This window comes from Cygnus atratus, chromosome 1, assembly GCF_013377495.2.
Source record: "Cygnus atratus isolate AKBS03 ecotype Queensland, Australia chromosome 1, CAtr_DNAZoo_HiC_assembly, whole genome shotgun sequence".
NCBI classification, from domain to species: Eukaryota; Metazoa; Chordata; class Aves; order Anseriformes; family Anatidae; genus Cygnus; species Cygnus atratus.
This window is the reverse complement of record NC_066362.1, coordinates 146,675,192-146,688,195: the sequence shown is the minus strand read 5'-3', so window position 1 is coordinate 146,688,195 and position 13,004 is coordinate 146,675,192. Positions and strand designations below refer to the sequence as shown.

The following is a 13,004-nucleotide window of genomic DNA, read 5'->3' as shown; positions in this document are numbered from 1 at the left end:
AAGTGCAGTGTCACCAAGGCACATATGTTTTGTATGCTTTGTGGTACTCACTGCACTAATGACAGTAATAATAAATTGACAGTCTTTTCTGGAGAGAAATGCTTAAATGGCACAAAGCACCATTTAACAAGACATTCTAATGAAGCAAATTCTAATAAAAGTATTTTTAAAATGCAATTCGATTTTCACAGGCCATTCTGCAACAGCATCAGTATCTCACAAAGCAAGAATTATAGCAAAACATGAACAAATAGGTATGTATTTATACAAACAAATTGTTAAAAAAATCAGTATAAAATGTATAATGTAACAGTATTAAAATAGTGTAAAATATATACTATCCCATCTTCCTACAACAGCTTACTTCCTTTTCCACTCTCACCCATGCCTGGAAAGAAAGAATTAAAAAATGAATGTAATCCCTCTCCAAGAAATGCAATTGTTCAACTTCATTTAATGTCATTGGGATTGTCACTGAGAAGTGAAAGAAGGCAGTTTAGGGACTTGAAGAAGTGAACATGAAGATACCCTAATCCTAATTTCTTTGTATTCAGACAGCAGTAGTCAAGCTAGCAAACAATGCTTTATTGATTTTAGGTGAACTTTTGTTGTCCTATTAAAGGATAGGCCCACTTGTGACAGTTTCAAAATGCAACTGTCAACTATCCGGAGAATCACGGAATCATAGAATGGTTTGGGTTGGAATGAACCTAAAAGACCACCCAGTTCCAACCCCCTGCCATGGGCAGGGACACCTCCCACCAGACCAGGCTGCCCAAAGCCCCATCCAGCCTGGCCTTGAACACCTCCAGGGATGGGTCATCCACAGCTTCTCTGGGCAGCCTGTGCCAGCGCCTCACCACCCTCTGAGTGAGGAACTTCTTCCTAATGTCTAATCTAAACCTACCCTCTCCTACTTTAAAGCCATTCCCCCTTGTCCTATCACTCTACTCCCTGACAAAGAGTCCCTCCCCAGCTTTCCTGCAGGCCTCCTTTAGGTACTGGAAGGCCGCTGTAAGGTCTCCCTGGAGCCTTCTCTTCTCCAGGCTGAACAACCCCAACTCTCTCAGCCTGTCTTCACGGGAGAGGTGCTCCAGCCCTTTGACCATCTTCATGGCCCTCCTCTGGACTCGTTCTAATACACCCAAGTCCTTCCTGTGCTGGGGGCCCCAGAGCTGAACGCAGCACTCCAGGTAGGGTCTCACGAGAGCAGAGCAGAAGGGGAGAATCACCTCCCTTGACCTGCTGGCCATGCTTCTTTTGATGCAGCCCAGGATATGGTTGGCTTTCTGGGCTGCAAGCGCACGTTGCCGGCTCATGTTGAGCTTCTCATCAGCCAACACCCCCAGGTCCTTCTCCTCAGGGCTGCTCTCAATCCTTTCTCTGCCCAGCCTTATTAGTGCTTATCTATCTGTAGTTAAATTTTATATATACTGTAGTTGTGTTATTATCATAAACTGCAAAACATAAACCATGACTGAAACATAGTGTACTTCCGGTTAAAAAGAAGAAAAAAAAACCATCGTTTACCATACCATCTTTTTGGAAAAAAGCTGTCACAGTATTTTCAGTAGTTTTTTATATTTTAAACCCCATTATATAACATCAAACAAGTCCATACTGAGAAACTGAGATAATCAAACAAAGTACAAAGCTCAGTGCATTTTTTTTTCTGGGAAAAAGACTAGGAATGAACTAGTATGAAGTGTGAATTACATGTGCTTCCTCAGGGACAAGCCACCAGTATGGATCCCTGATGGTGCTATACCAGTATGATTAATTTGACAGAACTGGTGGGTTAGGTGCATTACCAAAGGACACCATGGACTATTGTTTGAGCTGACACCACAGAAGATGATCTCTCCTGTACTTACAACCAAGCCCGACCTCATACAGCTTCCCTACTTGTAAAGCAAGCCTGCTCTTGGGGACTATTACCATTTAGAAGGCCAACATATTTCCATTTTTCAATTCAACAAATTGAGAAGAAAAAAAGCTTATATGAGTACATACACAATATATGATTCCTGTTGGCAGGAGGCACACACATCTGAGCAAGCGGCAGCTCATTTCCCTACACCAGTCACAGCTGGCTACTACAGATGCAGCTTTCTCCACATAAGCAGTTTTCAGTCTTTTAAAATCAGTGAATCTCTAAGTTATCCTATGGAGGTGCAGACCCTTGTCTAGCCATGTTCACAACAGCCATACTTTTCTTAGTTACCTGCCTCAAATGGAAAGCTGCTGATTAGAAGCACTAGAATAATGATTTAAATGGGAACTAACAAGTCCATTAGTGTGAGCTCCAAGGTCAGGAAAAAGAAGTCTTTTCTGATGCCACTTCTTCTTGACTTTAACTTCTTGACTTACTTAACTACAAAGGGATTGAGTGAGTACAAATGAGTGTATACCATGAAACAGCCTTTTTTTTGGGGAGGGGGAAATAACAGATATTTCATCCATTCTAAAAGATACACAGTTGGCTCTTTTTTTTTTTTTTTTTTTTTTTTTTTTTGTAGAATATTATCTCAGTATCTATTCTTATGCTCTTGCATAAGATTTTTATCTAGTTAAAAAATTCCATCATACTGCAAAATTTTAAAATCTAATTAAATACTTAAGCTAGTTTATCCTTCCCCACACGTGCAAATCTGGAAAGGAACCTTTTAAAAGGATGAAAAGTATCTCACACATCTGTGAAGAACACAGAAAAATTATTCAAATTCAATTTTAGGGATTGAGTTGGCTCTAGTTTCAATTTAATCTTGAGAGGTTCTGGGAAGAAACATTTCAGTTCCTTCCACAAAGAAAGTAAACCATGGTTTCTGCGTACTGAAAAGGTCACTTCATTATTACATTGAAGTAAATGAAAGCCAAGGGAGGTCAAACCAATTCCAGAAGCCACTCACCCACCTGAGACATATAAAATGCCTTTTTAGTTCATATCTGCTTACATTTTCGGGGCAGCAGACTGCAGACAGAATGAATGTAAACTTTCAGTTGTAACATTTGACAAAATGCTGGTTATGGTTGTAATTATTGAATCTGTGCATAGCTTTCTGCAGGGAGCTGTAATACTCCAAAGCTGGCATTGCATGGGACACAGTTATGTCTCTAATTCATATACAAAATACCACCCCTACTGTTTGCGGTTGCAGTCCCATCTTTTTGTCTGATAGGGAGGAAGAAGTAAACAAGGAATGGATAATGAGGAAGAGAGCAGGGCAGTGCCAGTGTCCCTTCCCCATGCTTTCCTGGTTATTATTAAATCACTTGTTTGTTGAGACACTTGGGTGGATTATTTAATATTATTTGTAATAAAGACAAGGTAACCAATCCTTCTGGGACTGGTTCATCACGAGGCTAGAGTCAGAGCTGGAGAAGTAGTTAATATTATGACAGTTTGTGTAGTTCTTCAGCCAGTTAGCATCTTGGCTTGTTAACTGGATTAGCTTTATTAACCTTTGTTAACTCAGACATGTAAGCTTTTACTCTACTTTCTTTATGTTAAATCTTTTGTTGAACAAGTTTGTCCCCTTTTCATTAGCAAATGACCTAAGAACATGTGCTCTTTTGCAAAGGTCATTAAGGAGATTTAAGCAAAGACAATCAATTTGAAAGGTTCAGTGAAATAAAGCATGACTCAATTATTAGAGTCCTGAATACCCTTGTGTGAAATACGCCATGCATGCTACTACTCTGGTTGTGCTCCTGGAGGTTCAGAAATCCTAGAAAATTCTCCAAAGCTGTGACATTGTGTCTGGATTAAATTTCCAGGGTAAAAAAAAAAAAAAAAAAAGAGGTAAGCCTACGGGAATATGCTGTACCTGGCTGTCATATTTTAGATAACTCACAAAGCACTTTCTCTAGTGCTCCCTTTTCTTACCTGACAAAGCATTGCAGAAATGTGTTCTGGCCCAAATGTCTCTCCAGAAGAAGGCTTCACATTTTGCTGGGGGGCACTGGAAGTCTGCCAGCATCCAGAGCATGGCACGATTGCCCCTTACTGCCACTAGATCTACAGGCTGGAGCTACAAGGCTTATGGGAACATGTATGGCATACATGCATGGCATACTGTGGCAAAGCAGCTCAGAGGGAGCATGTGAAAAGAAAAGGAAAAAGTGGGTGGATGGAATATCTTGAAGACCAACAAGGAGTTTTACATTCCTTTTTGTTCTTGTACAGGACTTCCTTTACCATTCGGACGCATTACAAAGCTACCAATGTCAGGATGCACTCTTAAATAGGCAGTCCCTGCTCTGCTCTTCCTGTGACTGCAGCTGACTGGGAGAGGTCTCGCACAGTCCCCATGGCCAGCACAGCCATGTGCAAAAGCTATTTACAGGGAGGAGCAGAGGTCAGAAATTTAGGAAGCCTGGAGGAAATCTTCCCAGAAAATATTTGCAATGTTGCATATACATCGTCCCCTGTCCAGTGACGCACATGAAAGAAAACACTGTCAGGGTCGTCATTGAATTTAATCACTGCGTTTTGCAATTCAGTCCCAGTGGACTTAAGAAGATCCTGAACAGACTTTTAGATCTGTACTAAATGTTCATGTATTGCAGCTTGAACTTCAGTTTTCAGTTCTTGTAGGATCAGTCAAATGTAAGAAAGATGTCATGTTGCAATACTTTCTTCCTTCTAATTTACTGTGAAATTTACACTGTGGAAACAAAACTGGTAGAGGAAGGTGTGCTGATTTTGAAAGCAACCAATTTTGGGGGCTTCTATACAAATAAAGGCATAATGAATGGCAGTTCCTGCTCTGAAGGTTTTAAAATACAAGACGTTCATCATGAATTGCTGAGAAACCTATTTACCAGTGTTTAGATATAAAGAATGGAGAAAATCAGTGATTTGCAATAATGAAGAGAGAGAGAGGACCAGAATTACTGCAGAGCTTCACGGTAATTGAGCCCATTTTGCTGTATTTCATTACAGACTTTTATTTTGCAACTGCTTCTGGTATATGGAATGTGATGATTCAGTATTCCCCACATGAAAATGACCCTTGTAGACCATAATTTATTTAATAGTGGACAAGAAGAAAGGAGGTTAATTCCCTGACATTTCAGAAAGGTCATTTGTGAAAGGACAAGTTCGCTTCCTGCGGGAAGGGGGATCTGACCGTGATGGACAAGCGTGAGCTGGGACTTTCGCAAGAGGGCTTGCTCTTGCACGGTTACTGTAAGAATGGATGGGAAAGGGAAGCGACGGCAAGAACCTTGATGCAGCCCCGCTACTGAAAGACAGCAGCAAGCAGAACAGAAGGCAACTCACCAGGGAATAAAACCAGTTAGATGGGAAATTAACAACTTCTGAGCTGGTTTAAAGTGCTAATCCAGGAAAAGGCATTCCAGAAGGCACATAGGAAAGAAAGCAAGGAGAGAAGTGTCTGGAGCATCCATCCACACCGCTGGCCCATGCATGGGAGCGGGACGCTGCCCCATAGGTGGCACCTGGCATTGCCTCCGGGCGCAGCCATGCAGGTGCAGCTGGAGCTGTGGGCATTTCTTGCATTTATGCTCTGAATCTGCATCTTGCTGTCTGCAACCAAGTGGTTACCAGCATTAGGAAGGGGTGGACTTCTGTGATCTAACAGGAATATTGATTAGCAAAGGAGGCAAACCTTTCTTGTGTGCCTTAAACTGCTGGGTATTCAATGCTAAAACACAAGAGTAGCACTGAAAGACTCAGCAGGCTTTAAAAAAAGGTATATTTAAATATGTACTAAATGTGGTTAGATATGGTTATTATGTACTAAGCATGGTTAAATACGGTTCAATATGGTTATTTCTATTTTGAATTTCTCTTTCATTACATTACAGAAGGTTATTTAGCTGAGTTTCACATTCTAGCTCATTTTCTCAGAGAAAGCTTTCCTTCTCATTTGTTAAAAAGCTGTTTTATTTATATCAAAAAGTAAACAGAAAATTATAAAGTTGACTTTAAGTTAAAAATAACTGAAAAATGAAGCCAGTTCAGCCTAGTGGCATGGTAACAATTTGCTGCTCTTTCAACTATATTGTCTGGGCATGCGACATTTTCTCTCAGGACAGTGGCGACCAAATGACATTAATGTTAATTCCAGAGCAGTGATTCAGCTTGCAGAAGGTTTTTTTTTTTCTTTTTTTTCTTTTTTTTTTTTTTGGTTAAGGAAGGAACAAACATTAAGTCTCCTTAAGAAAGAACTATGAAAGAAGCCACAGTCCTTTTCTGTAGCCAGTAAATGAAATAATTTTGTACTGTTTTCTGTTCCCACGGTTTGATCTAATTTGTGATCTTCCAGAAAGTTGCTATGTCACCCAAGAAGATAAAACATGCATAAAAGAAAATACGTGCTGGAATGTAGGCCAAGCACTCAAAAGAACTAGTTAAAAGTTTCTTCATGTCACAAAACACATACAATTACGTCAGAAATGCTTTCTGTGCTTTGCAGAGCTGCTGCAGAAAGAATGATATTGGGACCATGTCAATGCTCTGTTGAAGATAAACATCGGAAAGGGCAAGTCTAGACAAAAAAAACTCACTAGGATTTCCATTCTGTCTTCAAAAGATCATTATGTGGAGGAAAGGCGAAGATATAGGCATGAAGTGGTGGGCAAGAAGGACGTGTTGTTTTTGTCTGCAGAGTCAGCGAAGGGAATAGCTCTGAAAGTCCAGAGTATAGTTGCACAAGTTATGAGGTGGCAAGTAAGCTAAGATTTGTGTTTGCAATGCACCAGGTGCCTGTGGAGCCTCCCAGCATTCATGTTCATACCGTGCAGTAAATGGGAAGTACCTTACCCCATCACCACTGAGAAGTCAGCTGCAGTAAGGTCAGCGCGTATGCCAGCGCTAGCGGTGGAGTGGTGGCTGACAGGCTGTAAATTCACATCCTGCTTTATATCATGGTAATTTAATGGCTTGGAAATTTAGAAGCAGAATTGAGATATATTAGCAAATATATCTACCTGGTGAGCACGTTCTACTGAATTATGTGACAGGACTTGAAAGGCCTTGAAAAGCATCATTTTTCTAAACAGGATTGTATTTACTGAGCACATGTAGTCATTTATCTGCCTACATTAAATGTAGTCAGCCAAAGCTACATTCAGGCGAGGGTGAAATCTTACGGCATGATATATCCTAATGCAGACATTCAAACTAGGCCAGATGAATACACACTGAATGTGCCCATTTTAATTCATTGTCTATAAAAGGAGCTTAGGTGCCTAGCTCAAATATTGACCTCCACATTGTTGCTTTCTAAACTGTGCAAGAAGGTAACACCCCAAAAGATCAATTGCATATTTGTTGGTTAGGATGAAGAAATAAACTTGAGCGTGATAATTATGCTGCTTGAAAAAAGAGCTGGATGTAAATGCAATAAATTTACTGAAAGTGGTAGGTAGTGATGCAAAATAGTGGGATTTTCTTGGAAGTTAGAAGTGTTTCAACTGATCAGACGATGACAATGCTATGTGCTCAAGAGCATATGCACTTATTACAACCATATCATCTGGCAACTACCTTACTTCCTTTCAGGCTACTCAGATACATGTTTCTTTTAGGCTACTAAGAGTCACGCAAGTGCCACCACTTCTGCATAGTTTCTTAGCTCAATTTCTGTCATCTTTATTCAAAGCATACCAAAATTTCTGCTGACATCAGGCTCTGCTAAAGTTTTGGTATGGGGCTCTAGCTGGAGGGTAAGGGGAAAATCGTCACATTTTAGAAACATGCAGAGTGAGCAGAGCTGGGGCTGGCTTGACACTGTGGCAGGTGCTTTGGGCTAGTGTGAGAGTGGAAGTGTGATGAATGTAGCTATTCATTTTATGTTGGTAAAATGAAGAGCATCAGTCTAACACAGCTATAAAACCAGAAAAAAGAAAAAAAGAAAAAAACCCACACACTTATATTGACATGTAAGTGTTGTCCCCCTGAGTTCCAAATAAAAGTTTTCTCTAAGATAGAGTTAACAAAGATAACTTAGAGATGTTACTTGAAATGAACTTAAACATCAGCAGTGAAGTTGAGATCATGAGCTAGTGATGTTTTACAGAGCAATAAAATGGCATTGATTTATTCTTGCAAACTCATTAGCATTTAATTAATTGGAGAAGGCTAGTTTTTAGTCAAACAAAAAATCCACCAGAGACAAAAAACATCTTGCCAAATTTGCTCTTCCAACCAGACAAATATTAAGATGCAGGGTGTGGAGCAGGAGGAAGCAGGGAACTCCCAGTTACTTTGTGACAGCTGCTGTATCATGCTTATATAAAAGGGCAGAATTTGGTCATGGTACCTATCAAATGTTTGACTGAGTATTTTGAGGGACAGCAAATGCCTCAGACATATTTAGCACTATGAGTGTGTTTTCAAAACAGAAGAAAATTCTGTTCATTCAACATGGGTTTTGACAGGATTACAAAAGCCAGACAATTTCCAGGGCAAAAATGCAATGTGTGATAATTCTTCAAGTCTGCTAGCATCTACATTGACATTTTTTTTTTCTTTTTTTTTTTTCCCCTACTCATTTTATTAGGATCATTGTACTAGGATCAACTGTTTTTTATGCCTTTTGCTAAATCACAGCCAACATCAAATCCTAAACCTTGCATAATGGAGGGAGCCGGCGCTCCTGTTTTGAGTAATGGCACGGTTGCTACTTGGCCAGCCAGGCTCCTAGAGACAAGACAACAAGCAGCACCTGCTCTTGTTGGAACATTCAGTAATAGACCCGAAAACTGATCTGCCAGCCCAATTGTTTTCAAATGGCTTCTGGTGGTGTGTGTGGGAGTGTTCTCAAGATCCCAAAATTCAGGAAGTTTGACACAGATGTTTTCTGTCAGTAGGCGTTGGAAGCACCAATAGTAACATCTGTTCACTTTTCAGATTTGTGAGAACACTTTTTTTCTGTCCAAAAACCATTCACTGTTGAAATTTCTAAATTGTGCAACTGGCCAAAATGTTAAGCTCATTAGGCTCCATGAGTTTAAGAGTATGTGAAAATTAAAACCCCTGCAGGAACTCGGTATGTCATATGCCAATTTTTCCATTCTGTGCTCCTCTTCTGCTTAGACAAAACCGTAACTATTTTTGTGGTGGGAACAGCTATCAAACTGACTTGATCATTTAAATGCAACTTACTACTAGCTTCTTTAGCTGTAGAAAGAATTTAAATCCCTTACAGAGGCTGTGACTGTTTTAATAAATTCTGTGCTGAGATACCCTCTCCACACGGGAGCCCTGAATGCACTCTCCAGCAGCCAGCACAGGGGACTCGTTGCAGACCTTAGGCACCCTCATACTGCAGTCCTGGAAATTTACAGCTTGGGATGGTCTCCGAGTTCCCGGGAAGGCCAGATGACTGGCTCTGAACCACCAGGAAGGACTGGGGGCTCTGAGGCAGATGTGCGCAGCACTCTGAAGAGCCGCTGTTGATACAGAATAAGTGACATCTATTTTTCTCTTAACGCTTCTGTGGCCAGATGGGGCTAGTGAGCAGCAGGGTGCTGCGAGATCATCTGAATGGAGCTCGCACAGTTGTTTTCTCTATAGGAGTTGCAAATCTTGATGTTAGTATCAATGAGGACAGCGTACAGATTTCAGCAACTGCAACTCTATTGAAGCCTGATGTTGAGTCAAATTATGACGAAGCTACATGAACCTTAGGTCTTCCATCCAGTGCATGTGACTTGCTAGCATCACAAATACTCTAACACCATCACTTTGATGGTGAGCCTGGCTTCATGCTGGGCTTGTCTCCAAAAAAAATAGTCAATGTAGTCTATGAGAGGTCTTGCCATCTTTAGGTAGTAAGTGGAAATACTGAAAACTGTCAGTTCTTTTTTTATATAATACAGTTAGGTTTCCTGTCTTCTGTATGCACAATATTTTTATAATTTGACAGTACTACATCAAGCTAGATCAACTAGATTTAGGGAAGCTGAATGGTCTGGGGAAATTATTATAGCAACTGATTCCTTGGAGAAGTCTCTGTAATCCCACTTTTTTTTTTTATTATTATTTTTCTTGAAATCAGGAAGAAGAGTGAAAGTATTTTCCTTTGAATCCTAAAAGAAATAGTTCCGTATCACCTAGCCGAAAAAATACTCTCTTTGTATAATGTAGCTTGTGATAGCAGTCCTGAAGATGGACAAGATTGGTATATGAACTTGAATAGGAAGACATAGTTCTCCAGACCCATTATGAAATCTAATTTTTCCATTACGTTTGATTTGAGGTAGCCAAGTGTGCCCACACATCTCCTCTAGATTCCAAAATCTCATCACTTTGTGGGAAAGGATGCTCTGGAGAACATCATCAGCAGACTGTTCTACAGCTGTTCATGGAAAAAGCCTATTTATTATTCCAAACATTGATTTCAAAAACTACCGGAAAGTTTTAAAACTTTTATTGTAGACAATGTGGGCTATGTGGCTGTTTCACCAGAGGACCAGAACAAGAATCAGAGCAAACCATTCTTTTTGATCCTTTATTCCTTTTCTATCTGCAGATACTAAAGGGAGTCAAAGTACTATTAAACTATAGTGGCAAGTTACTTTTTCTTGAAGGAGGTACTATTAGTTTGACAAGCCCTGGAAAAAAAAATAAGGTTGATCTCTGACTGGTAGCAAATGCAGGTAATGTTTTACATTAAACAGAAAAGCCTTCCAGACAAGGAGAAACAGCAGAAGAAACCTTCACATTCCACAGGAATAACAGAGATTGTTAAAAAATTTGTTGTGACTACTAATCTGGGTCCCATCACTGGGGACTAGTTTCAGGCTTCAGTGTGAGGAGAGCATCTTCAGTATTTCAGATTCTGGTTGTGGAGTGCCTCCGAGCTTTGTTAAACTAGTGCCTTACTGGCAAAAAAAATATGATGTGCTAGCAGTATGAGTTGTGTCAAATAAATCAGTACTGTGTTGTCTTCATGAACTTGTGATAAAGTACCTCCATAAAGTGCTTCCATCAGACTCATAGGAGAGACTGCATTTATTGACAGGGAGCTTTGAATTGCTGGTGATGAAAAGCCACAATGGTGCAGTTCACAGGTTAACTGTAACCCTGAACCTCTGCTAGTTTGCCTCTTCTGCTTTACCCTTACTGCTACAAGCAAGGATGAAAGAATTAAGAAGTAAATAGGAAGCTATTCCTCCTTTCCTAAAAATTAACTGATCCTGAAACACGTGTCCTAGATTTATAGGTCCTGGATCCACTGGGAATGTGAAACCTGAACTGCCACCGGCAGCATCAATCTTCTGTGTTTTTGACAATAACAAATGCACTTCATGTTCATGTTTATGTTCATGTGGCTTCTCCGGACCTTTGACCTCCCTCCCTGCTTTCTCCATTAAAAAATTTTCAACTCTAATTTTCTGACTTCCTCTGCACCTAGGAGAGCTTATAGGTTTTACTTAGCTGCTGAAAAGAGACAATGCTAGCTCTTCTACACAAGCTAACACCTGTGTTTTATATTTCCATCTTTTTTATTTTGTTTTTATTTTTTATTTTTCTTATTTTTGTAAAGAGCCAAAGAACACTTGTTATATGAAAGCACACAAACTCTGAGCAGTATCATTACTGAGTGCTACAGCACTCAGTACAGACTGTCGTAATGTGGATGGTCAAATGAGTCACTACAGTCTAGAGATCGATAACCCCCAAATTATATGGAAAATAACCAAGGCTAACTAATAACCTGCCCTAGTTGACCCTGCTTGAGAGGGGTGGTGGTGATGTGCACTAGATGATGTGAAGAAGTCTCTTCCAACCTTAATGATTCTGTGATTCAGAATATGTTTGATGTCCAGGATCCTCTTTGAGGTCCTGTAAATTAGCTCTTTACCAGATCTACTGTTTACATTTTTTCAGTGCTTAGATTTTTTCTTCTCTGTGATGTCTGCAATTTGTCAGCAATAATGTCTGTGTATGTATTTATTCTCCCTTTGGTTTGCTGTCTTCAGATCTCTGTGTATCTAACATAAGCCATAAAGCCTTCTAGTTTCTTTAAAACCAATAAGGGGTCATTCACATGAGGCACTATAATTTCTTCCTGTTAAACGCTGATAATTACTATGAACTGCTCAGGTAAACTTTGCATTATTAGCAAAAGCAAAGACATAAGTTTGTGACTATCTGCCTGTGGATATAACAACCGTGGGCTTGTTGCAGTCATGTCTATGTGCACGTGAGGTCTCCCACACATTTACAGATGAGAAAACCTAGGCTTCTGGTTCTGTGCATGTTTCTGAGTTAGGGCCATGCTTTTCTTCCTACTCCTGTGCCACCCCCAAACAAACAAAAAACCCACAGAAGACTTTGGGATAGATGCATTAAAAGGATATATAAAAGGAATATAGATGAATTTGTCTTAAAAAGGATGAAAGAATTATCAAGGGATACATATGCAGCAACAAGTGTTGTACCAAAAATCAATGAAAACTTATTTCTTGTCATGCCAGCTGGTTAACCCAACTGCAATGAAGAAAAACTGTCTATTTGCATATTCTTTTTGTTCTCGATGATTTTTTTTGGTTTCTGCACATATTAGATACCTTGAAAAGACGGAACTAATTCTAAAAGAATAGAGTTTAGTAACCCCTTGGGGATTACACAAGTTAGGAAGAATTTTAATGAAGCATCATAGAAAAAGCATTTGCATTATTAACTATGATAGAGTGTGGGCACACAAAAAAATCAAAACTATTTCCTTTCAGCATTCAATAAAAGTATTTTACTTCTGAAGAGAACAATCATTTATTACAATTTCCTGATTAATTTTGGTTATTTATAAAGGTCTGTCTAGACATTGAGATGTGGATGTCTTAGATTTCAAACTATCAGAGAAATTCAAAGTATTTTATTTATTTTATGCAAAATGGTTATGAGATTTCTGTAGAAATACCTCTTAAACTGAACTTTCCCCAAAAAATTAACATCTAAATACACAGAAAATCTGGGAAAAAAAGGTGAAATGTATTTTGAAAATACAGGAGAAATGGTAAGGAGA

At 39.5% G+C, this 13,004-nt stretch overlaps 1 protein-coding gene across 2 annotated transcripts in view; it reads right to left on the bottom strand.

Moving 5' to 3' along the window:
* Positions 1–13,004, bottom strand: part of COL4A2 (collagen type IV alpha 2 chain) — a 138,716-nt gene that overhangs the window by 52,311 nt on the left and 73,401 nt on the right. The window lies entirely within an intron of this gene.